Source organism: Triticum dicoccoides, chromosome 1B, assembly GCF_002162155.2.
Source record: "Triticum dicoccoides isolate Atlit2015 ecotype Zavitan chromosome 1B, WEW_v2.0, whole genome shotgun sequence".
Lineage (NCBI taxonomy): Eukaryota > Viridiplantae > Streptophyta > Magnoliopsida > Poales > Poaceae > Triticum > Triticum dicoccoides.
In genome coordinates this window covers 94,951,127-94,976,235 of record NC_041381.1, presented here as the reverse complement: position 1 = coordinate 94,976,235, position 25,109 = coordinate 94,951,127, and positions in this window count along the sequence as shown.

Here is a 25,109-nt window from a genome sequence, read left to right as displayed (position 1 = left end):
TAACGTTTACAATGTGTAGTATCGTAAAATACCAGCAAACGAAAAAGAATTAAAATGGAAACACAAAATTAAATGAAAAAGAAATCATAAAACTAAAAACTCCCCAAACCTTATAGTACCGGTTGGTGTTACCAACCGGTACTAAAGGGCTTCAGGCCCCCGGAGCTGGCTCGTGCCACGTGGTTTCCCTTTAGCACCGGTTCGTGCAAAACCGGTACTAAAGGGGGGGGGCTTTAGTGACCACACTTTAGTGCCGGTTATGGAACCGGCACTAAAGGGCCTTACGAACCGGTGCTATTGCCCGGTTCTGCACTAGTGCATCCTCCTCTATTCCTTCACCATTCCCATCTTTTGGGATATCCACCATGTATATGTCATACGATGAGGTGGCTGTCCAGTGCCCAGTGGGCGCTGGTTCTTGGTCGTCTCCGGCGTCATCGTCCATACCGTCGATGTCCTCGGAGTCGTAGTCTAGCATGTCGGTTAAATCATCGACAGCGGCTACCAAGTGGGTGGTGGGTGGGCTTTGAATTTCTTCGTCGTCCGCATCCCAACCGTCCTGACCGCAGTCCGGCCAGGGCTCTCCTGATAACGAGAGATATTTTAGCAAACTCAAGATGTCGCCAAAAGGTGAGTGTTGGAAGACGTCCGCTGCGGTGAACTCCATGATCGGCGCCCAATCGGATTCGATCAGGGCGGGCGCGGGAGGTTCGGAGTCCGGCGAGGAGTCCGGCACTTTGGAGTCACGAGCTTTATGAGGGACAAAGTCAGTGTTCGGCTCTATCGCCGTAGAGGTTGCAGCCCCTGAGGCGGTGTCTAGGCATCCATCCTCGATCTGCGGAGTGAAGGAAATATGCCCTAGAGGCAATAATAAAGTTATTATTTATTTCCTTATTTCATGATAAATATTTATTATTCATGCTAGAATTGTATTAACCGGAAACATAATACATGTGTGAATACATAGACAAACATAGTGTCACTAGTATGCCTCTACTTGACTAGCTCGTTTATCAAAGATGGTTATGTTTCCTAGCCATGGACAAAAGAGTTGTCATTTGATTAACGGGATCACATCATTAGGAGAATGATGTGATTGACTTGACCCATTCCGTTAGCCTAGCACTTGATCGTTTAGTATATTGCTATTGCTTTCTTCATGACTTATACATGTTCCTGTAACTATGAGAATTATGCAACTCCCGTTTACCGGAGGAACACTTTGGGTACTACCAAACATCACAACGTAACTGGGTGATTATAAAGGAGTACTATAGGTGTCTCCGAAGGTACATGTTGAGTTGGCGTATTTCAAGATTAGGTTTTGTCACTCCGATTGTCGGAGAGGTATCTCTGGGCCCTCTCGGTAATGCACATCACTATAAGCCTTGCAAGCAATGTAGCTAATGAGTTAGTTACGGAATGATGTATTACGTAACGAGTAAAGAGACTTGCCAGTAACGAGATTGAACTAGGTATTGGATACCGACAATCAAATCTCGGGCAAGTAACATACCGATGACAAAGGGAACAACGTATGTTGTTATGCGGTTTGACCGATAAAGATCTTCGTAGAATATGTGGGAGCCAATATGGGCATCCAGGTCCCGCTATTGGTTATTGACCGGAAACAAGTTCTAGGTCATGTCTACATAGTTCTCGAACCCGTAGGGTCCGCACGCTTAACGTTTCGTTGACGATATAGTATTATATGAGTTATGTATGTTGGTGATCGAATGTTGTTCGGAGTCCCGGATGAGATCATGGACATGACGAGGAACTCCGGAATGGTCCAGAGATAAAGTTTGATATATGGGATAATAGTGTTTGATATCCGGAAGGGTTCCGGAATTCACCGGAAGGGGTTCCGGATGTTTCCCGAAATGTTTGGGTACGAGAACACGTTATTTGGGCCAAAGGGGAAAGCCCGCGAGGCTTATGGAAAGTGCAAAAGGAAGTTTTGCGGAGACCAGAGGCTAGACGCCAGGAACCCTGGCGTCTAGGGGGTAGATGCCGGGAACCCTGGCGTCTAGCCCTGGAGTCCCTGTAGGACTCTTGCCTTTCGGGCAAAACCGACTTTGAGGAGGCTTTTACTCCAAGTTTTGACCCCAGGGATCAACATATAAATAGAGGGGCAGGGCTAGCACCAAAGACACATCAAGAAACACCAAGCCGTGTGCCGGCAACCCCGTCCCCTCTAGTTTATCCTCCGTCATAGTTTTCGTAGTGCTTAGGCGAAGCCCTGCGGAGATTGTTCTTCACCAACACCGTCACCACGCCGTCGTGCTGCCAGAACTCATCTACTACTTCGCCCGTCTTGCTGGATCGAGAAGGCGAGGACGTCATCGAGCTGAACGTGTGCAGAATTCGGAGGTGCCGTGCGTTCGGTACTTGAATCGGTCGGATCGTGAAGACGTACGACTACATCAACCGCGTTGATAAACGCTTCCGCTTAGCGATCTTCAAGGGTATGAAGATACACTCCCCCTCTCGTTGCTATGCCATCACCAAGATCTTGCGTGTGCGTAGGATTTATTTTTTTGAAATTACTATGTTCCCCAACAGTGGCATCCGAGCCTAGGTTTTATGCGTAGATGTCATATGCACGAGTAGAACACAAGTGAGTTGTGGGCGATACAAGTCATACTGCTTACCAGCATGTCATACTTTGACTCAGCGGTATTGTGAGATGAAGCGGCCCGGACCGACATTACGCGTACGCTTACGCGAGACTGGTTTCACCGTTATGAGCACTCGTGCTTAAAGGTGACTGGCGGGTGTCTGTCTCTCTTACTTTAGCTGAATCGAGTGTGGCTACGCCCGTTCCTTGCGAAGGTTAAAACACCACCAACTTGACGAACTATCGTTGTGGTTTTTATGCGTAGGTAAGAACGGTTCTTGCTAAAGCCCGTAGCAGCCACGTAAAATTTGCAACAACAAAGTAGAGGACGTCTAACTTGTTTTTGCAGGGCATGTTGTGATGTGATATGGTCAAGACGTGATGCTATATTTTATTGTATGAGATGATCATGTTTTGTAACCGAAGTTATCGGCAACTGGCAGGAGCCATATGGTTGTCGCTTTATTGTATGAAATGCAAACGCCTTGTAATTGCATTACTTTATCTCTAAGCGGTAGCGATAGTCGTAGAAGCAATAGATGGCGTAACGACAATGATGCTACGATGGAGATCAAGGTGTCGCGCCGGTGATGATGGTGATCACGACAGTGCTTCGAAGATGGAGATCACAAGCACAAGATGATGATGGCCATATCATATCACTTATATTGATTGCATGTGATGTTTATCCTTTATGCATCTTATCTTGCTTTGATTGACGGTAGCATTTTAAGATGATCTCTCACTAATAATCAAGAAGTTTTCTCCCTGAGTATGCACCGTTGCGAAAGTTCTTCGTGCTGAGACACCACGTGATGATTGGGTGTGATAGGCTCTACGTTCAAATACAATGGGTGCAAAACAGTTGCACACGCGGAATACTCAGGTCATACTTGACGAGCCTAGCATATACAGATATGGCCTCGGAACACGGAGACCTAAAGGTCGAGCGTGAATCATATAGTAGATATGATCAACATATTGATGTTCACCGTTGAAACTACTCCATCTCACGTGACGATCGGACATGGTGTAGTTGATATGGATCACGTAATCACTTAGAAGATTAGAGGGATGTCTATCTAAGTGGGAGTTCTTAAGTAATATGATTAATTGAACTTAAATTTATCATGAACTTAGTCCTGGTAGTATTTTGCAAATTATGTTGTAGATCAATAGCTTGCATTGTTGCTTTCATATGTTTATTTTGATATGTTCCTAGAGAAAATTGTGTTGAAAGATGTTAGTAGCAATGATGCGGATTGGATCCGTGATCTGAGGTTTATCCTCATTGCTGCACAGAAGAATTATGTCCTTAATGCACTGCTAGGTGACAGACCTATTGCAGGAGCAGACGCAGACGTTATGAACGTTTGGCTAGCTCAATATGATGACTACTTGATAGTTTAGTGCACCATGCTTAACGGCTTAGAATCGGGACTTCAAAGACGTTTTGAACATCATGGACCATATGAGATGGTCCAGGAGTTGAAGTTAATATTTCCAGCAAATACCCGAGTTGAGAGATATGAAGTCTCCAATAAGTTCTATAGCCAAAAGATGGAGGAGAATCGCTCAACTAGTGAGCATGGGCTCAAATTGTCTGGGTACTTCAATCGCTTGAATCAAGTGGGAGTTAATCTTCCAGATAAGATAGTGATTGACAGAATTCTCTAGTCACCACCACCAAGTTAGTAGAACTTCGTGATGAACTATAATGCAAGGGATGACGAAAACGATTCCTAAGCTCTTCGTGATGTTGAAATCGGCGAAGGTAGAAATCAAAGAAAAACATCAAAGTGTTGATGGTGGACAAGATCACTAGTTTCAAGAAAAAGGGCAAAGGGAAGAAGGGGAACTTCAAGAAGAACAGCAAGCAAGTTGCTGCTCAAGTGAAGAAGCCCAAGTCTGGACCTAAGCCTAAGACTAAGTGATTCTACTACAAAGGGACTGGTCACTGGAAGTGGATCTACCCCAAGTATTTGGCGGATAAGAAGGATGGCAAAGTGAACATAGGTATATTTGATATACATGCTACTGATGTGTACTTTACTAATGTTTATAGCAACCCCTTGGTATTTGATACTAGTTCAGTTGCTAAGAGTAGTAACTCGAAACGGGAGTTGCAGAATAAATAGAAACTAGTTGAGGGTGAGGTGACGATGAATGTTGGAAGTAGTTCCAAGATTGATATGATCATCATCGCACACTCCCTATACTTTCGGGATTAGTGTTGAACCTAAATAAATGTTATTTGGCGTTTGCGTTGAGCATGAATATGATTTGATCATGTTTATTGCAATACGGTTATTCATTTAAAGTCGGAGAATGATTGTTGTTCTGTTTACATGAATAAAACCTTCAATGGTCATACACCCAATGAAAATAGTTTGTTGGATATCGATCGTAGTGATACACATATTCATAATATTGAAACCAAAAGATGTAAAGTTAATAATGATAGTGCAACTTATTTGTGGCACTGCCGTTTAGGTCATATTGGTGTAAAGCGCATGAAGAAACTCCATAAAAGATGGATTTTCGGAATCACTTGGTTATGAATCATTTGATGCTTGCGAACCGTGCCTTTTGGGCAAGATGACTAAAACTCCGTTCTCCGGAACAATGGAACAAGCTACTGACTTATTGGGAATGATACATACCGATGTATGCGATCCAATGAGTGTTGATGCTCGTGGCAAGTATCGTTATTTTCTGACCTTCACAAGATGATTTGAGCAGATATGGGTATATCTACTTGATGAAACATAAGTCTGAAATAGTTGAAAGGTTCAAAGAATTTCAGAGTGAAGTGGAAAAATCATCGTAACAAGAAAATAAAGTTTCTGCGATTTGATCGCGGAGACAAATATTTGAGTTACGAGTTTGGTCTTCAATTAAAACAACGTGGAATAGTTTCACAGCTCACGCCACCTGGAACACCACAACGTTATGGTGTGTCCGAACGTCGTAACCGCACTTTATTGGATATGGTGTGATCTATGATGTCTCTTATCGGTTTTACCACTATCATTTTGGGGTTATGCATTAAAGACAGCTGCATTCACTTTAAATAGGGCACCATCGAAATCCGTTGAGACGATGCCTTATGAACTGTGGTTTGGCAAGAAACCAAAGTTGTCGTTTCTTAAAGTTTGGAGTTACGATGCTTATATGAAAAAGTTTTTTTCAACCTGATAAGCTCGAACCCAAATCGGAGAAGTGCGTCTTCATAGAATACCCAAAGGAAACTATTGGGTACACCTTCTATCACAGATCCGAAGGCAAGTTATTCCTTGCTAAGATGGATCCTTTCTAGAGAAGGAGTTTCTCTCGAAAGAAGTGAGTGGGAGGAAAGTAGAACTTGATGAGGTAACTGTACCTGCTCCCTTATTGGAAAGTAGTTCATCACAGAAATCTGTTCCTGTGACTACTACACCAATTAGTGAGGAAGTTAATGATGATGATCATGAAACTTCAGATTAAGTTACTACAGAACCTCGTAGGTCTTACAGAGTAAGATCCGCACCAGAGTGGTATGGTAATCCTGTTCTACAAGTCATGTTACTAGACCATGATGAACCTACGAACTATGAGGAAGCGATGATGAGCCCAGATTCCACGAAATGGCTTGAGGCCATAAAATCTGAGATATGATCCATGTATAAGAACAAAGTATGGACTTTGATTGACTTGCTCGATGATCAGCAAGCCATGTTAAATAAATGGATCTTCAAGAGGAAGACGGACATTGATAGTAGTGTTACTATCTACTAAGCTCGACTTGTTGCGAAATGTTTTCAACAAGTTCAAGGTGTTGAATACGATGAGATTTTCTCACTTGTAATGATGCTTAAGCCTGTCCGAATCATGTTAGCAATTGCCACATTTTATGAAATCTGGCAAATGGATGTCAAAACTGCATTCCTTAATGGATTTATTAAAGAAGAGTTGCATATGATGCAACCAGAAGGTTTTGTCAATCCTAAAGATGCTAACAAAGTGTGCAAGCTCCAGCAATCCATCAATGGACTGGTGCAAGCATCTCGGAGTTGGAATATACGCTTTGATCAGTTGATCAAAGCATATGGTTTTATACAGACTTTTGGAAAGGCCTGTATTTACAAGAAGGTGAGTGGGAGCTCTGTAGCATTTCTGATATTATATGTGCAAGACATATTGTTGATTGGAAATGATATAGAATTTCTGGATAGCATGAAAGGATACTTGAATAAAAAGTTTTTCAATGAAAGACCTCGGTGAAGCTGCTTACATATTGAGCATCAAGATCTATTGAGATAGATCAAGACGATTGATAAGTTTTTCAATAAGTACATACCTTGTCAAGATTTTGAAATAGTTCAAAATGGAACAGTCAAAGAAAGAGTTCCTGCCTGTCTTGCAAAGGTGTGAAATTGAGTAAGACTCAAGACCCGACCACGGCAGAAAATAGAAAGAGAATGAAAGTCATTCCCTATGCATCAGTCATAGGTTCTATAAAAGTATGCCATGCTATGGACCAGACCTATTGTATACTCTACCCTGTTGGCAAGGGAGTACAATAGTGATCTAGGAGTAGATCACTGGACATGGGTCAAGAATATCCTTAGTGAGGACTAAGGAGATGTTTCTCGATTATGGAGGTGATAAAAGAGTTCGTCGTAAAAGTTACATCGATGCAAACTTTTACATTGATCCAGATGACTCTAAGTCTCAATCTGGATACATATTGAAAGTGGAAGCAATTAGCTAGAGTAGCTCCGTGCAAAGCATTGTAGACATAGAATATTTGCAAAATACATACGACTCTATAATATGACAGACCCGTTGACTAAACCTCTCTCACGAGCAAAACATGATCATACCTTAGTACTCTTTGGGTGTTAATCACATAGCGATGTGAACTAGATTATTGACTCTAGTAAACCTTTTGGGTGTTGATCACATGATGATGTGAACTATGGGTATTAATCACATGCAGATGTGAATATTGGTGTTAAATCACATAGCGATGTGAACTAGATTATTGACTCTAGTGCAAGTGGGAGACTGAAGGAAATATGCCCTAGAGGCAATAATAAAGTTATTATTTATTTCCTTATTTCATGATAAATGTTTATTATTCATGCTAGAATTGTATTAACCGGAAACATAATACATGTGTGAATACATAGACAAACATAGTGTCACTAGTATGCCTCTACTTGACTAGCTCGTTTATCAAAGATGGTTATGTTTCCTAGCCATGGACAAAAGAGTTGTCATTTGATTAACGGGATCACATCATTAGGAGAATGATGTGATTGACTTGACCCATTCCGTTAGCCTAGCACTTGATCGTTTAGTATATTGCTATTGCTTTCTTCATGACTTATACATGTTCCTGTAACTATGAGAATTATGCAACTCCCGTTTACCGGAGGAACACTTTGGGTACTACCAAACGTCACAACGTAACTGGGTGATTATAAAGGAGTACTATAGGTGTCTCCGAAGGTACATGTTGAGTTGGCGTATTTCGAGATTAGGTTTTGTCACTCCGATTGTCGGAGAGGTATCTCTGGGCCCTCTCGGTAATGCACATCACTATAAGCCTTGCAAGCAATGTAGCTAATGAGTTAGTTACGGAATGATGTATTACGTAACGAGTAAAGAGACTTGCCAGTAATGAGATTGAACTAGGTATTGGATACCGACGATCAAATCTCGGGCAAGTAACATACCGATGACAAAGGGAACAACGTATGTTGTTATGCGGTTTGACCAATAAAGATCTTCGTAGAATATGTGGGAGCCAATATGGGCATCCAGGTCCTGCTATTGGTTATTGACCGGAAACAAGTTCTAGGTCATGTCTACATAGTTCTCGAACCCGTAGGGTCCGCACGCTTAACGTTTCGTTGACGATATAGTATTATATGAGTTATGTATGTTGGTGATCGAATGTTGTTCGGAGTCCCGGATGAGATCATGGACATGACGAGGAACTCCGGAATGGTCCGGAGATAAAGTTTGATATATGGGATAATAGTGTTTGATCTCCGGAAGGGTTCCGGAATTCACCGGAAGGGGTTCCGGATGTTTCCCGAAATGTTTGGGTACGAGAACACGTTATTTGGGCCAAAGGGGAAAGCCCACGAGGCTTATGGAAAGTGCAAAAGGAAGTTTTGCGGAGACCAGAGGCTAGACGCCAGGAACCCTGGCGTCTAGGGGGTAGACGTCGGGAACCCTGGCGTCTAGCCCTGGAGTCCGTGTAGGACTCTTGCATTTCGGGCAAAACCGACTTTGAGGAGGCTTTTACTCCAAGTTTCGACCCCAGGGCTCAACATATAAATAGAGGGGCAGGGCTAGCACCAAAGACACATCAAGAAACACCAAGCCGTGTGCCGGCAACCCCGTCCCCTCTAGTTTATCCGCCGTCATAGTTTTCGTAGTGCTTAGGCGAAGCCCTACGGAGATTGTTCTTCACCAACACCGTCACCACGCCGTCGTGCTGCCGGAACTCATATACTACTTCTCCCATCTTGCCGGATCGAGAAGGCGAGGACGTCATCGAGCTGAACGTGTGCAGAACTCGGAGGTGCCGTGCGTTCGGTACTTGGATCGGTCGGATCGTGAAGACGTACCACTACATCAACCGCGTTGATAAACGCTTCCGCTTAGCGATCTTCAAGGGTATGAAGATACACTCCCCCTCTCGTTGCTATGCCATCACCATGATCTTGCATGTGCGTAGGATTTTTTTTTGAAATTACTATGTTCCCCAACATGGAGCTGGCTCCGAATTGAAGATCGGAGCGGTTTCGAGTGCGGTCTCCAGGGTACTGTCCGGCGGCAGAGCTAAATCATGCCCGACGTGATAGTGCGGCACGCTCGGCTGTGGCTCGAATCCGTCGAAGATCAAGTCCGCGCGGATGTCAGCCATGAAGTTCAAACTTCCAAATCTGACCTAACGGCCAGGGGCGTAGCTTTCGATCTGCTCCAGTTGGCCAAGCGAATTGGCCCGCAGTACAAAGCCTCCGAATACGAAGATCTGTCTGGGGAGGAAGGTCTCACCCTGGACTACGTTGTTGATGATGGTCGAAGAAGCCATCGAGCCTATCGGTGACGACATAGAGGAACTCTCAGTGAAAGCACCAATGTCAGTGTCAAAACCGGCGGATCTCGGGTAGAGGGTCCCGATCTATGCGTCTTGGCGGATGGTAACAGGAGACGAGGGACACGATGTTTTTACCCAGGTTCGGGCCCTCTTGATGGAGGTAAAACCCTACGTCCTGCTTGATTAATATTGATGATGTGGGTTACAAGAGTAGATCTACCACGAGATCAAGGAGGCTAAACCCTAGAAGCTAGCCTATGGTATGATTGTTGTTCGTCCTATGCACTAAGTCCATCCGGTTTATATAGACACCGGAGAGGGCTAGGGTTACACAGAGTCGGTTACAAAGGTAGGAGATCTACATATCCGTATCGCCAAGCTTGCCTTCCATGCCAAGGAAAGTCCCATCCGGACACGGGACGAAGTCTTCAATCTTGTATCTTCATAGTCTTGGAGTCCGGCCGATGATGATAGTTCGGCTATCCGGACACCCCCTAGTCCGGAACTCCCTCAATGACCATGGGTTGAACTTTGGGGCGACTGGGTCCATCGCATAGACGTCCCTTAGTGCACGCTTTCGTTCCCGTTTGGGAATGTGGGTGGCATAAATCATGTTTACCATTTTCACCTGAGGAGGAAATTTCTTCTGTCCCCCAGTGTTCGGACGCCGGGGCTCCTCTGTTGGAAATATGCCCTAGAGGCAATAATAAAAGGGTTATTATTATATTTCCTTGTTCATGATAATTGTCTTTTATTCATGCTATAACTGTATTATCCGGAAATCATAATACACGTGTGAATACATAGACCATAACATGTCCCTAGTGAGCCTCTAGTTGACTAGCTCGTTGGTCGACAGATAGTCATGGTTTCTGACTATGGACATTAGATGTCATTGACAACGGGATCACATCATTAGGAGAATGATGTGATGGACGAGACCCAATCCTAAGCATAGCACAAGATCGTGTAGTTCGTTTTGCTAGAGCTTTTCCAATGTCAAGTATCTCTTCCTTAGACCATGAGATCGTGTAACTCCCGGATACCGTAAGAGTGCTTTGGGTGTACCAAACGTCACAACGTAACTGGGTGACTATAAAGGTGCACTACAGGTATCTCCGAAAGTGTCTGTTGGGTTGACACGGATCGAGACTGGGATTTGTCACTCCGTATGACGGAGAGGTATCTCTGGGCCCACTCGGTAATGCATCATCACAATGAGCTCAAAGTGACCAAGTGTTTGGTCACGGGATCATGCATTACGGTACGAGTAAAGTGACTTGCCGGTAACGAGACTGAACGAGGTATTGGGATACCGACGATCGAGTCTCGGGCATGTAACGTACCGAATGACAAAGGGAATTGTATACGGGGTTGTTCTAATCCTCGACATCGTGGTTCATCCGATGAGATCATCGAGGAGCATGTGGGATCCAACATGGGTATCCAAATCCCACTGTTGGTTATTGCCCGAGCCGTCTCGGTCATGACTACGTGTCTCCCGAACCCGTAGGGTCTACACACTTAAGGTTCGGTGACGCTAGGGTTGTATGAATATGAGTATGCAGTATACCGAATGTTGTTCGGAGTCCCGGATGAGATCGCGGACGTCACGAGGAGTTTCGGAATGGTCGGGAGGTAAAGAATTATATATAGGAAGTGGTATTTCGGCCATCGGGAAAGTTTCGGGGTCACCCGGTATTGTACCGGGACCACCGGAAGGGTCCCAGGGGTCCACCGGGTGGGTCCACCCATCCCGGAGGGCCCCATGGGCTGAATTGGGAGGGGAGCCAGCCCATAGTGGGCTGGTGCGCCCCCCTAGGCCCACCCCCTGCGCCTAGGGTTGAAACCCTAGGGTGGGGGGGGGGGCGCACCACATGCCTTGGGGGGCACTCCTCCCCCCTTGGCCGCTGCCCCCTTGGGAGATTGAATCTCCCAGGGCCGGCGCCCCCCTGGGGGCCTATATAAAGGGAGGGGGGAGAGGGGCAGCCGCACCCTGAAGTCCTGGCGCCCCCTCCCCCTGCTACACCTCTTCCTCCTCCGTCACGTGCTTGGCGAAGCCCTGCCGGAGTGCTGCTGTTCCACCACCACCACGCCGTTGTGCTGCTGCTGGAGCCATCATCATCAACCTCTCCTCCCCTCTTGCTGGATCAAGAAGGAGGAGACGTCACACGCACCGTACGTGTGTTGAACGCGGAGGTGCCGTCCGTTCGGCGCTAGGATCTCCGGTGATCTGAATCACGGCGAGTACGACTCCATCATCACCGCTCCCTCTAACGCTTCCGTACGCGATCTACAAGTGGTATGTAGATGCAAACTCACTCCCTTGACTCGTTGCTTAGATGAACTCATAGATGGATCTTGGTGAAACCGTAGGAAAAATTTTAATTTTCTGCAACGTTCCCCAACAGTGGCATCATGAGCTAGGTCTATGCGTAGTTCTCTATTGCACGAGTAGAACACAATTTTGTTGTGGGTGTAGATCTTGTCAACTTGCTTGCCGCTACTAGTCTTATCTTGCTTCAGCGTTATTGTGGGATGAAGCGGCCCGGACCAACCTTACACGTACGCTTACGTGAGACCGGTTCCACCGACTAACATGCACTAGTTGCATAAGGTGGCTGGCGGGTGTCTGTCTCTCCCACTTTAGTTGGAGCGTATTCGATGAAAAGGGTCCTTATGAAGGGTAAATAGAAGTTGACAAAATCACGTTGTGGTTATTCGTAGGTAAGAAAACGTTCTTGCTAGAACCCAATTGCAGCCACGTAAAAGATGCAACAACAATTAGAGGACGTCTAACTTGTTTTTGCAGCAATTGTCATGTGATGTGATATGGCTAGAAGTTGTGATGAATGATGAATGATATATTGTGATGTATGAGATCATGTTCTTGTAATAGGAATCACGACTTACATGTCGATGAGTATGACAACCGGTAGGAGCCATAGGAGTTGTCTTTATTTTTGTATTACCTGCGTGTCATTGAAGAACGCCATGTAAACTACTTTACTTTATTGCTAAACGCATTAGTCATAGAAGTAGAAGTAGTCGTTGGCGTGACAACTTCATGAAGACACGATGATGGAGATCATGATGATGGAGATCATGGTGTCATGCTGGTGACAAGATGATCATGGAGCCCCGAAGATGAAGATAAAAGGAGCTATGTGATATTGGTCATATCATGTCACTACTTTATATAATTGCATGTGATGTTTATTATGTTTTATGCATCTTGTTTACTTAGAACGACGGTAGTAAATAAGATGATCCCTTGCAACAATTTCAAGAAGTGTTCTCCCCTAACTGTGCACCGTTGCTAAAGTTCGTCGTTTCGAAGCACCACGTGATGATCGGGTGTGATAGATCCTTACGTTCACATACAATGGGTGTAAGACAGTTTTACACATGCAAAACACTTAGGGTTAACTTGACGAGCCTAGCATGTACAGACATGGCCTCGGAACACGGAGACCGAAAGGTCGAACACGAGTCGTATGGAAGATACGATCAACATGAGAATGTTCACCGATGATGACTAGTCCGTCTCACGTGATGATCGGACACGGCCTAGTCAACCCGGATCGTGTAACACTTAGATGACTGAGGGGATGTCAAATCTGAGTGGGAGTTCATTTAATAATTTGATTGGATGAACTTAATTATCATGAACTTAGTCTAAAATGTTTGCAAAATATGTCTTGTAGATCAAATGGCCAACGCTCATGTCAACATGAACTTCAACGCGTTCCTAGAGAAAACCAAGCTGAAAGATGATGGTAGCAACTATACGGACTGGGTCCGGAACCTTAGGATCATCCTCATAGCTGCCAAGAAAGCATATGTCCTTGAAGCACCGTTAGGTGACCCACCTGCTCTCCCAACACTGCAAGACGATTTGAACGTTTGGCAGACACGTGCTGATGATTACTCCCTCGTTCAGTGCGGCATGCTTTACAGCTTAGAACCGGGGCTCCAAAAGCGTTTTGAGAAACACGGAGCATATGAGATGTTCGAGGAGCTGAAACTAGTTTTCCAAGCTCATGCCCGGGTCGAGAGATATGAAGTCTCCGACAAGTTCTATAGTTGTAAGATGGAGGAAAACAGTTCTGTCAGTGAGCATATACTCAAAATGTCTGGGTTGCACAGCCGCCTGTCCCAGCTGGACATTAACCTCCCGGATGAGGCGGTCATTGACAGAATCCTTCAGTCGCTCCCACCAAGCTACAAGAGCTTTGTGATGAACTATAATATGCAGGGGATGGTGAAGACCATTCCTGAAGTATTTTCAATGCTGAAGTCGGCAGAGTTTGAAATCAAGAAAGAACATCAAGTGTTGATGGTCAATAAGACCACTAAGTTCAAGAAGGGCAAGGGTAAGAAGAACTTCAAGAAGGACGGCAAAGATGTTGCCGCGCCCGGTAAGCCAGTTGCCGGGAAGAAGTCAAAGAATGGACCCAAGCCTGAGACTGAGTGCTTTTATTGCAAGGGGAAGGGTCACTGGAAGCGGAACTGCCCCAAATACTTAGCGGATAAGAAGGCCGGCAACACTAAAGGTATATTTGATATACATGTAATTGATGTGTACCTTACCAGTACTCGTAGTAACTCCTGGGTATTTGATACCGGTGCTGTTGCTCATATTTGTAACTCACAGCAGGAGCTGCGAAATAAGCGGAGACTGGCGAAGGACGAGGTGACGATGCGTGTCGGGAATGGTTCCAAGGTCGATGTGATCGCCGTCGGCACGCTACCTCTACATTTACCTACGGGATTAGTTATAAACCTTAATAATTGTTATTTGGTGCCAAGTTTGAGCATGAACATTGTATCTGGATCTCGTTTGATACGAGATGGCTACTCATTTAAATCTGAGAATAATGGTTGTTCTATTTATATGAGAGATATGTTTTATGGTCATGCCCCTATGGTCAATGGTTTATTCTTAATGAATCTCGAGCGTAATGTTACACATATTCATAGTGTGAATACCAAAAGATGTAAAGTTGATAATGATAGTCCCACATACTTGTGGCACTGCCGCCTTGGTCACATTGGTGTCAAGCGCATGAAGAAGCTCCATGCTGATGGACTTTTGGAGTCTCTCGATTATGAATCATTTGACACATGCGAACCATGCCTCATGGGCAAAATGACCAAGACTCCATTCTCCGGAACAATGGAGCGAGCAACCAACTTGTTGGAAATCATACACACCGATGTGTGCGGTCCAATGAGTGTTGAGGCTCGCGGAGGATATCGTTATGTTCTCACTCTCACTGATGACTTGAGTAGATATGGGTATGTCTACTTGATGAAACACAAGTCTGAGACCTTTGAAAAGTTCAAGGAATGAAGTAGAGAATCAACGTGACCGAAAGATAAAATTCTTACGATCGGATCGTGGAGGAGAATATTTAAGTCACGAATTTGGTACACACTTAAGAAAATGTGGAATCGTTTCACAACTCACGCCGCCTGGAACACCTCAGCGAAACGGTGTGTCCGAACGTCGTAATCGCACTCTATTGGATATGGTGCGGTCTATGATGTCTCTTACCAATTTACCGCTATCATTTTGGGGATACGCTCTAGAGACAGCTACATTCACTTTAAATAGGGCACCATCTAAATCCGTTGAGACGACACCGTATGAATTATGGTTTGGGAAGAAACCTAAGCTGTCGTTTCTAAAAGTTTGGGGATGCGATGCTTATGTCAAGAAACTTCAACCTGAAAAGCTCGAACCCAAGTCGGAAAAATGCGTCTTCATAGGATACCCTAAAGAAACCATTGGGTATACCTTCTACTTAAGATCCGAGGGCAAGATCTTTGTTGCCAAGAACGGATCCTTTCTGGAAAAAGAGTTTCTCTCGAAAGAACTAAGTGGGAGGAAAGTAGAACTCGATGAAGTACTACCTCTTGAACAGGATAGCAGTGCAGCTCAGGAAAATGTTCCTGTGATGCCTACACCAACTGAAGAGGAAATTAATGATGATGATCAAGGTACTTCGGATCAAGTTGCTACTGAACTTCGTAGGTCCACAAGGACACGTTCCGCACCAGAATGGTACGGCAACCCTGTCCTGGAAATCATGTTGTTAGACAACGGTGAACCTTCGAACTATGAAGAAGCAATGGCGGGCCCAGATTCCAACAAATGGCTAGAAGCCATGAAATCCGAGATAGAATCCATGTATGAAAACAAAGTATGGACTTTGACTGACTTGCCCGATGATCGGCGAGCGATAGAAAACAAATGGATCTTTAAGAAGAAGACGGACGCGGATGGTAATGTCACCATCTATAAAGCTCGACTTGTCGCTAAGGGTTATCGGCAAGTTCAAGGGATTGACTACGATGAGACTTTCTCTCCCGTAGCGAAGCTTAAGTCCGTCCGAATCATGTTAGCAATTGCCGCATACTATGACTATGAGATATGGCAGATGGACGTCAAAACGGCATTCCTTAACGGTTATCTTAAGGAAGAGCTGTATATGATGCAGCCGGAAGGTTTTGTCGATCCTAAGAACGCTAACAAAGTATGCAAGCTCCAGCGATCCATTTATGGGCTGGTGCAAGCATCTCGGAGTTGGAACATTCGCTTTGATGAGATGATCAAAGCGTTTGGGTTTATGCAGACTTATGGAGAAGCCTGCGTTTACAAGAAAGTGAGTGGGAGCTCTATAGAATTTCTCATATTATATGTAGATGACATACTTTTGATGGGAAATGATATAGAATTCTTGGACAGCATTAAGGCCTACATGAATAAGTGTTTTTCAATGAAGGACCTTGGAGAAGCTGCTTACATATTAGGCATCAAGATCTATAGGGATAGATCGAGACACCTCATAGGTCTTTCACAAAGCACATACCTTGATACGATTTTGAAAAAGTTCATAATGGATCAGTCCAAGAAAGGGTTCTTGCATGTATTGCAAGGTGTGAGATTGAGCTCGGCTCAATGCCCGACCACGGCAAAAGATAAAGAAGAGATGAGCGTCATCCCCTATGCCTCAGCCATAGGATCTATTATGTATGCCATGCTGTGTACCAGACCTGATGTAAACCTTGCCATAAGTTTGGTAGGAAGGTACCAAAGTAATCCCGGCAAGGAACACTGGACAGCGGTCAAGAATATCCTGAAGTACCTGAAAAGGACAAAGGACATGTTTCTCGTTTATGGAGGTGACGAAGAGCTCGTCGTAAAGGGTTACGTCGACGCTAGCTTCGACACAGATCTGGATGACTCTAAGTCACAAACCAGATACGTGTATATGTTGAATGGTGGAGCAGTAAGCTGGTGCAGCTGCAAGCAGAGCGTCGTGGCGGGATCTACATGTGAAACGGAGTACATGGCAGCCTCGGAGGCAGCGCATGAAGCTATTTGGGTGAAGGAGTTCATCACCGACCTAGGAGTCATACCCAATGCGACGGGGCCGATCAAACTCTTCTGTGACAACACTGGAGCTATTGCCCTAGCCAAGGAGCCCAGGTTTCACAAGAAGACCAGGCACATCAAGCGTCGTTTCAACTCCATCCGCGAAATTGTTCAAGATGGAGACATAGATATTTGCAAAGTACATACGGATCTGAATGTCGCAGATCCGTTGACTAAACCTCTCTCGCGAGCAAAACATGATCAACACCAGAACTCTATGGGTGTTTGATTCATCACAATGTAACTAGATTATTGACTCTAGTGCAAGTGGGAGACTGTTGGAAATATGCCCTAGAGGCAATAATAAAAGGGTTATTATTATATTTCCTTGTTCATGATAATTGTCTTTTATTCATGCTATAACTGTATTATCCGGAAATCGTAATACACGTGTGAATACATAGACCATAACATGTCCCTAGTGAGCCTCTAGTTGACTAGCTCGTTGGTCGACAGATAGTCATGGTTTCTGACTATGGACATTAGATGTCATTGACAACGGGATCACATCATTAGGAGAATGATGTGATGGACGAGACCCAATCCTAAGCATAGCACAAGATCGTGTAGTTCGTTTTGCTAGAGCTTTTCCAATGTCAAGTATCTCTTCCTTAGACCATGAGATCGTGTAACTCCCGGATACCGTAAGAGTGCTTTGGGTGTACCAAACGTCACAACATAACTGGGTGACTATAAAGGTGCACTACAGGTATCTCCGAAAGTGTCTGTTGGGTTGACACGGATCGAGACTGGGATTTGTCACTCCGTATGACGGAGAGGTATCTCTGGGCCCACTCGGTAATGCATCATCACAATGAGCTCAAAGTGACCAAGTGTTTGGTCACGGGATCATCCATTACGGTACGAGTAAAGTGACTTGCCGGTAACGAGACTGAACGAGGTATTGGGATACCGACGATCGAGTCTCGGGCATGTAACGTACCGAATGACAAAGGGAATTGTATACGGGGTTGTTCTAATCCTCGACATCGTGGTTCATTCGATGAGATCATCGAGGATCATGTGGGAGCCAGCGTGGGTATCCAGATCCCGCTGTTGGTTATTGCCCGAGAGCCGTCTCGATCATGACTACGTGTCTCCCGAACCCGTAGGGTCTACACACTTAAGGTTCGGTGACGCTAGGGTTGTATGAATATGAGTATGCAGTATACCAAATGTTGTTCGGAGTCCCGGATGAGATCCCGGACGTCACGAGGAGTTTCGGAATGGTCTGGAGGTAAACAATTATATATAGGAAGTAGTATTTCGGCCATCGGGAAAGTTTCGGGGTTACCCGGTGTTGTACCGGGACCACCGGAAGGGTCCGGGGGGTCCACCGGGTGGGGCCACCCATCCCAGAGGGTCCCATGGGCTGAAGTGGGAGGGGAGCCAGCCCATAGTGGGCTGGTGCGCCCCCTAGGCCCACTCCCTGCGCCTAGGGTTGAAACCCTAGGGTGGGGGGGCGCACCACATGCCTTGGGGGGCACTCCTCCCCCCTTGGCCGCCGCCCCCTTGGGAGATTGAATCTCCAAGGGCCGGCACCCCCCCTGGGGGCCTATATAAAGGTAGGGGGGAGAGGGTCAGCCACACCCTGAAGTCCTGGCGCCCCCTCCCCCTGCTACACCTCTTCCTCCTCCGTCACGTGGTTGGCGAAGCCCTGCCGGAGTGCTGCTGTTCCACCACCACCACGCCGTTGTGCTGCTGCTGGAGCCATCATCATCAACCTCTCCTCCCCCCTTGCTGGATCAAGAAGGAGGAGACGTCACACGCACCGTACGTGTGTTGAACGCGAAGGTGCCGTCCGTTCGGCGCTAGGATCTCCGGTGATCTGAATCACGGCGAGTACGACTCCATCATCACCGATCCTCTAACGCTTCCGTACGCGATCTACAAGTGGTATGTAGATGCAAACTCACTCCCTTGACTCGTTGCTTAGATGAACTCATAGATGGATCTTGGTGAAACCGTAGGAAAAATTTTAATTTTCTGCAACGTTCCCCAACATCCTCATCATCATCGTTGTGCAGCCCCTTGTCCTTGTTTTCAGCGTTTATCTTGCCGGCCTGTTTGAACACCCATCAATCCCTGTTAGTGTGGTTGGCTGGCTTATTAGGGGTGCCGTGAATTTGGCACGAGCGGTCGAGTATGCGGTCCAGGCTGGACGATCCCGGATTGTTTGTTTTGAACAGCTTTTTCCGCTGACCGGATTTGAGCCACTGAATCCGGCATTGACTGTTGTGTCTTCGGTGTTGTCGCCATTGTTCCGACGCATATGTCTGTTGCGCCGTGGGTTGCTGTTACTGTCGCGGACATCTGAAGTGCCGGAATTTCTTGGCGTGGTGCTACTGCGAGCCAGCCAGCTGTCCTCGCCCGCGCAAAAGCGGGTCATGAGTATCGTGAGGGCCGCCATGGACTTTGGTTTTTCTTGGCCGAGGTGTCAAGCGAGCCACTCGTCGCGGATATTATGCTTAAAGGCTGCCAATGCTTCGACGTCCGGACAGTAGACAATTTGGTTCTTTTTAGTTAGGAACCGAGTCCAGCATTTCCTGGCTGACTCTCCAGGCTGTTGGGTAATGTGACTCAAGTCATCAGCATCCGGTGGTCGCACGTAAGTGCCTTGGAAGTTGTCGAGGAACGCGTCCTTTAGGTTTTCCCAAGTGCTGATGGAATTTCCCGGCAGGCTATTCAACCAGTGTCGGGCCGGTCCTTTGAGTTTAAGGGGAAGATACTTGATGTCATGTAGATCATCACCGCGGGCCATGTGAATGTGAAGAAGGAAATCTTCGATCCATACCGCGGGGTCTGTTGTGCCATCGTATGATTCGATGTTTATGGGTTTAAAACCTTTTGGGAATTCGTGATCCATTACTTCATCCGTGAAGCAGAGGGGGTGTGTGGCACCTCTATGCCGGGCTATGTTACTATGCAATTCGAGTAAGTCTGGTCTATTATGTTCTACCCGGTCGGACTTGTTGTTAATGTATCGGGCATGACAATCATCGTCATGTGCTGGGGCGCGCCCCCGTGATCCGTAGATCGATCTTGGTTGTCCTGCTTTGTTTTCCAATATATCTCGCAGGTCATGCGTATTGCCCCGGGCCGTAGTGTATTGGCGTGGGGGTGCGGGCTGGTACGTCGTTTTATCTCGGCCACGAGGTGGCCGGTCAGCCCCGTCCTGTGCTGGTAATGTAGGCTCTAGGACCTCCTCCCCGAGTTGGGGTAGCAACTTGTGCTTTGGGTAACCTTTGGTGGGGCGCTCGAGTCCGTATTCCTGGGCTGCCAGGACCTCGGTCCATCTGTCTGTGAGCAGATCTTGATCAGCTTGGAGCTGCTGCTGCTTCTTTTTCAGCCTTCTTGTAGTGGCTATAAGCCGGCACTTGAAGCGCTCCTACTCTACGGGATCCTCAGGCACGCCGAATTCGTCGTCGTCGAGGCTTACCTCGTCTTCGGAGGGAGGCATATAGTTGTCCTCCTCCAAGTAACCGTTTGTTGCCTATTCATCTAGGTTAACCTGCCCGTCTTCCTGTTCGGCCTGCTCGAAGGCAGGCTGACCGGGATTGTATTCATCTTCGGCACCATCCGGATTGTTTTCTGTGCCGGTATTGCTGTGGCGGGGCTTAGAGCGGCACTGATGACGCCCGTGCTTTGATTTCTTCCCTAATGGGTTATCTTCTGTTGCCTCATCGCCATTAGTTTCTTTGGGAGTGTCCACCATGTATATATCATACGAGGAGGTGGCTGTCCAGCGCCCTGTGGGCGGTGGTTCCTGTTCTTCTCCTGCATCGTCGTCCATGCCGTCGATGTCTTCGGAGTCGAAGTCAAGCACGTCGGTCAAATCATTGACCATGGCAATGAAGTGGGTGGTGGGTGGGTAACGGATTTCTTCGTCGCCTGCTTCCGATTCGAGCCGGACATAGTTCGTCCAAGAGCCTCCTGACAAAGAGAGAGGCCTTAATGAATTAAGCACGTCGCCGAAGGGAGAGTGCTGAAAGATATCCGCAACGGTGAACTCCATTACCGGAGCCCAATCGGATTCGATGGGCTCGGATGCGCGCGGCCCGGAACCTACGACCGGACACAAGTCCGGGGGCCCGATGACATAGGCTTCCTCAGAGGTGGAGTCCGTGTTCGGCTCTACCGCCGAAGAGTATGCAGCCTCCGGGGCGGGGTCCATCCACCCATCCTCGAAGGACGCGATCTGCCCCGGATTTAGATCCGGAGCTACTGCAGGTGCGATGTCCTGAATACTGTCCGACAGCAGATCTAAGTCATGCTCGTCGTGACCGTTCGGCGCTCCTGGCGTAGGCACGAATCCGTCAAAAATCAAGTCCCAGCGGATATCGGCCGTGTAATTCAAGTTTCCGAATCTGACCTGATGGCCAGAGGCTTAGCTGTCGATCTGCTCCAGATGGCCAAACGAATTGGCCCGCAGTGTGAAGCCACCGAACACGAAGATCTGTCCGGGGAGGAAAGTCTCCCCCTGGACTGCGTTGCTGTTGATGATTGAAGGAACCATCGAGACTTGCAGCGACGACACAGAGGAACTCTCAATGAAAGCACCAATGTCGGTGTCAAAACCGGCGGATCTCGGGTAGGGGGTCCCGAACTATGCGTCTAAGGCTAATGGTAACAGGAGGCAGGGGACACGATGTTTTACCCAGGTTCGGGCCCTCTCGATGGAGGTAATACCCTACTTCCTGCTTGATTGATCTTGATGATATGAGTATTACAAGAGTTGATCTACCACGAGATCGTAGAGGCTAAACCCTAGGAGCTAGCCTATGATTATCATTGTTGTTGTCCTACGGACTAAACCCTCCGGTTTATATAGATACCGGAGGAGGCTAGGGTTACATAGAGTCGGTTACAGAGAAGGAGATCTAACATCCGAATCGCCAAGCTTGCCTTCCACGCAAAGGAGAGTCCCATCCGGACACGGGACGAAGTCTTCAATCTTGTATCTTCATAGTCCAACAGTCCGGCCAAAGTATATAGTCCGGCTGTCCGGATACCCCCTTATCAAGGACTCCCTCAGCGCTCGCATCACTTGTTGGTACGTGGCCACAGAAATCTGCGGCTTGAAGATGCCCCATCGCTTGTCGGTACGTGGCCACAGAAATATGACGCCTAAAGATGCCTCCTGCTCCAGAGGTCGATGGTGAAGGCGTTGTTGAGCTCTGCGAGGCCGCGGATGCAATCTGCCGAGGTGGCAGGATGCAAATGCAAAGCCGCCAAGGTGGCCAATGACGAACGCTAGTGTGCCGAAAAAGACGGTGTGGACACAGGAGGTCGGTGGGTTGATGTCGACTCGGCTTGTCTGGGAGGGGGAGCGGACGGGAGTGGAGTGTGAAGTAGAATGGAGAGGACGAGAGTGAGCTAGGGTTTGGGTCCAGTTGGGGATGAAATGGGGTTTTTATGGGGATGGGGTGGGTCGAGCGTGTCCAATCTGATGTGGCGACCACATCTAGTCTGCCCCATATCTGCCTCACATATTGGCTAGGTTTGAGGATGCAAGACAGCTCAGACATTTGGGCTGAGTATAGGGGGTTGTTGCATGGCAATTTCGTGACCGAGTCATCCGCCCGGACGTATAGGGAGGTTTTGAGAGGTCCGGTTGTAGATGCTCTTACCCTGCCGTTTTCTGTCAAAATGAAATTCTCACTGCAATTTCTGCATTTGCATTCATTTGGTTCAAATTTTGTTGGAATTTTGAAGTGCAGTTGGGATGCTAGAGTAGAGGAGGCCGGAGGTGAGCGGGTGTACGAGCGAGAATCTTGAGTGCTTCGTAGTGACGGCACAGTATACCTATGATCCGTCTCGTTTCTCTCTGCTACTCTACTCTTTGTTGCTGTTGTACTGCATTGGCTTCAGTTAGCTTAACTATTAGCAACAGCATCCGTCTCCAACTACAGCCGAAAGCAATTAATAATTGCATTCGATTCACCCACAAACAAGCTCAACTTCAACTTTATCATGAGGAAATGGGCGTGTTTATATCTGCAAGAACTGTTTCTGCATCTCGCTTCTCGGTCGTCACATAACTGAATTAAAGGAAACTGCATGTGCAATGAACTAATACATGAATAAGCACAGCCTTGCTTACTAATTCTGAATGCATGAACACATGATAGTAAGATATTGTGGTTCTACTACCGAAGTTTGTAACACATTAAAGTTTACGGACAAAATAATGGATCTAATGTTTCTACTTTCGAGACTTCAGGTCATGTACCATCCACTTACAAGGAAGAAAAGCTGTGGAACCCGAAACCTACTCCTCTGCTATATATCCATGCAAACTGTACTGAGCTGGTGCACTTCAAGTTGAACGTACATTATAAAAGTTGATGAAATTATGCTGCAGAGAAATGACCATGAACAGATTCATGAAAATTAAAACATCCTTCCTATATATTTCACCACGAGATGAATGAAACAAAAGGGATTACAATTGAATTCCGCATCCTACTACGTACAGCACTACTCCTCATCACAAAGCAAAGGAACTAGATCGCTGTAATGGACTTAATGACTTGTACAGAGCGCACGCGAACGTGCCAGCAGAAAGAAGGGCGGCATGGGGAGCATGCTCGGATCCGGCGAGGCGTGAAAGTTGGACCCGGCGAAAAATGGCCTTCTGCGGTGTCGTGGCTAGCGCCGGCGTCTTTGTAGTCCGAGGCAGCTTCTCCGTCTGCTCCGGGCGGGGCTTCTTGTGCAACGCCGAGGACGGGCGGCTAGGGCTAGGCAGGCGCTTCTTGTTGCCGTCGTCATGGCGTCCGCGATCTGTGGGCAGGGACGCGCTGCACGAGGTCACGAGTTTCTTCTTGCTGTCCCAGCGTTCAGACGGAGTCGGCGCGTCCGGGGCTGCCGGCGCTGTATGACGACGACGACGACGGCATGGTGGTGCGGGGCTTCTTGTTGTATTTCTTGTCCGAGTCCCACCTTTCGACGGAGTCGGCACGACCGGTGTTCCCGCTGCTCTCCGACGAAGAGGACGACGAGGAGGAGCAGATAGAGCTGCATGGCTTCTTGCACTTCTTGTTCCAGTCCCATCTCTCGACGGAGTCGGCACGATCGGTGCTCTCGCTGCCCTCCGAGGATGACGGCGACGAGGAGCAGATGGAGCTGCAAGGCTTCTTGCCCTTCTTGTTCCAGTCCCACCTCTGGACGAAGTCGGCGCGGCCTGCCATGGCGGACACCAGCATGGTGAGAACGAGACCGTGCGGCGTCGGCAACAGCGGCAGCATCTTGCTCCTTGGCGGCGTCGGGAGGATCGGAAGCATCTCGCTCCTGGGCGGCGTCGGGAGCAGCGGCGGAAGAAGAGCTGCTGCTGCCATTGATTTCCGGCCGTGGATCAGCCACCACGCCCACGCGCGAGAGGGAGATGTCGATCGATAGCTTGTTTGATGGAGATGAAGAAAAGATGAGTCCACGAGATACCTCGCGGCACATATTTATAGACTATAGTAGCTCGATCGCTATGTGCATGTGTGTCCGTTCTCGACTCGGTTCGAGACCGTAAAGCTACCGTCGGAATCCGACGAGTTGGGGACACGGAAATGAGGCCACGCGCCAGACCGGAACAAAAGTGTTTTTTTTTTGTCCTATCCGCTTGCGATTAGTAATGCATATTTGATTTCTTTCAATTCAATGCAGATGTTATATTTTTTACATATTCAAAGTGAAAAATGAATACAGACAGCAGTGCTCGAAGAATAAACGAGTACACACATGATACGTACACCGGCCTTCTATAAAACCTGAAACTATTTATCCTTCCTTCATGTGAGATGTGACTCACTCTCTTGCACGCCAGTGTTAGAAAACCACATGATTTTCTTTTTTAAAGAGGTTGAAGTGCATGCAGTGGCGGAGCGAGGAATTAAGGATCAGTGGGGCCAAATGACTCAAACTTCTGATAACAGGGGCCAAACAATACTAATACA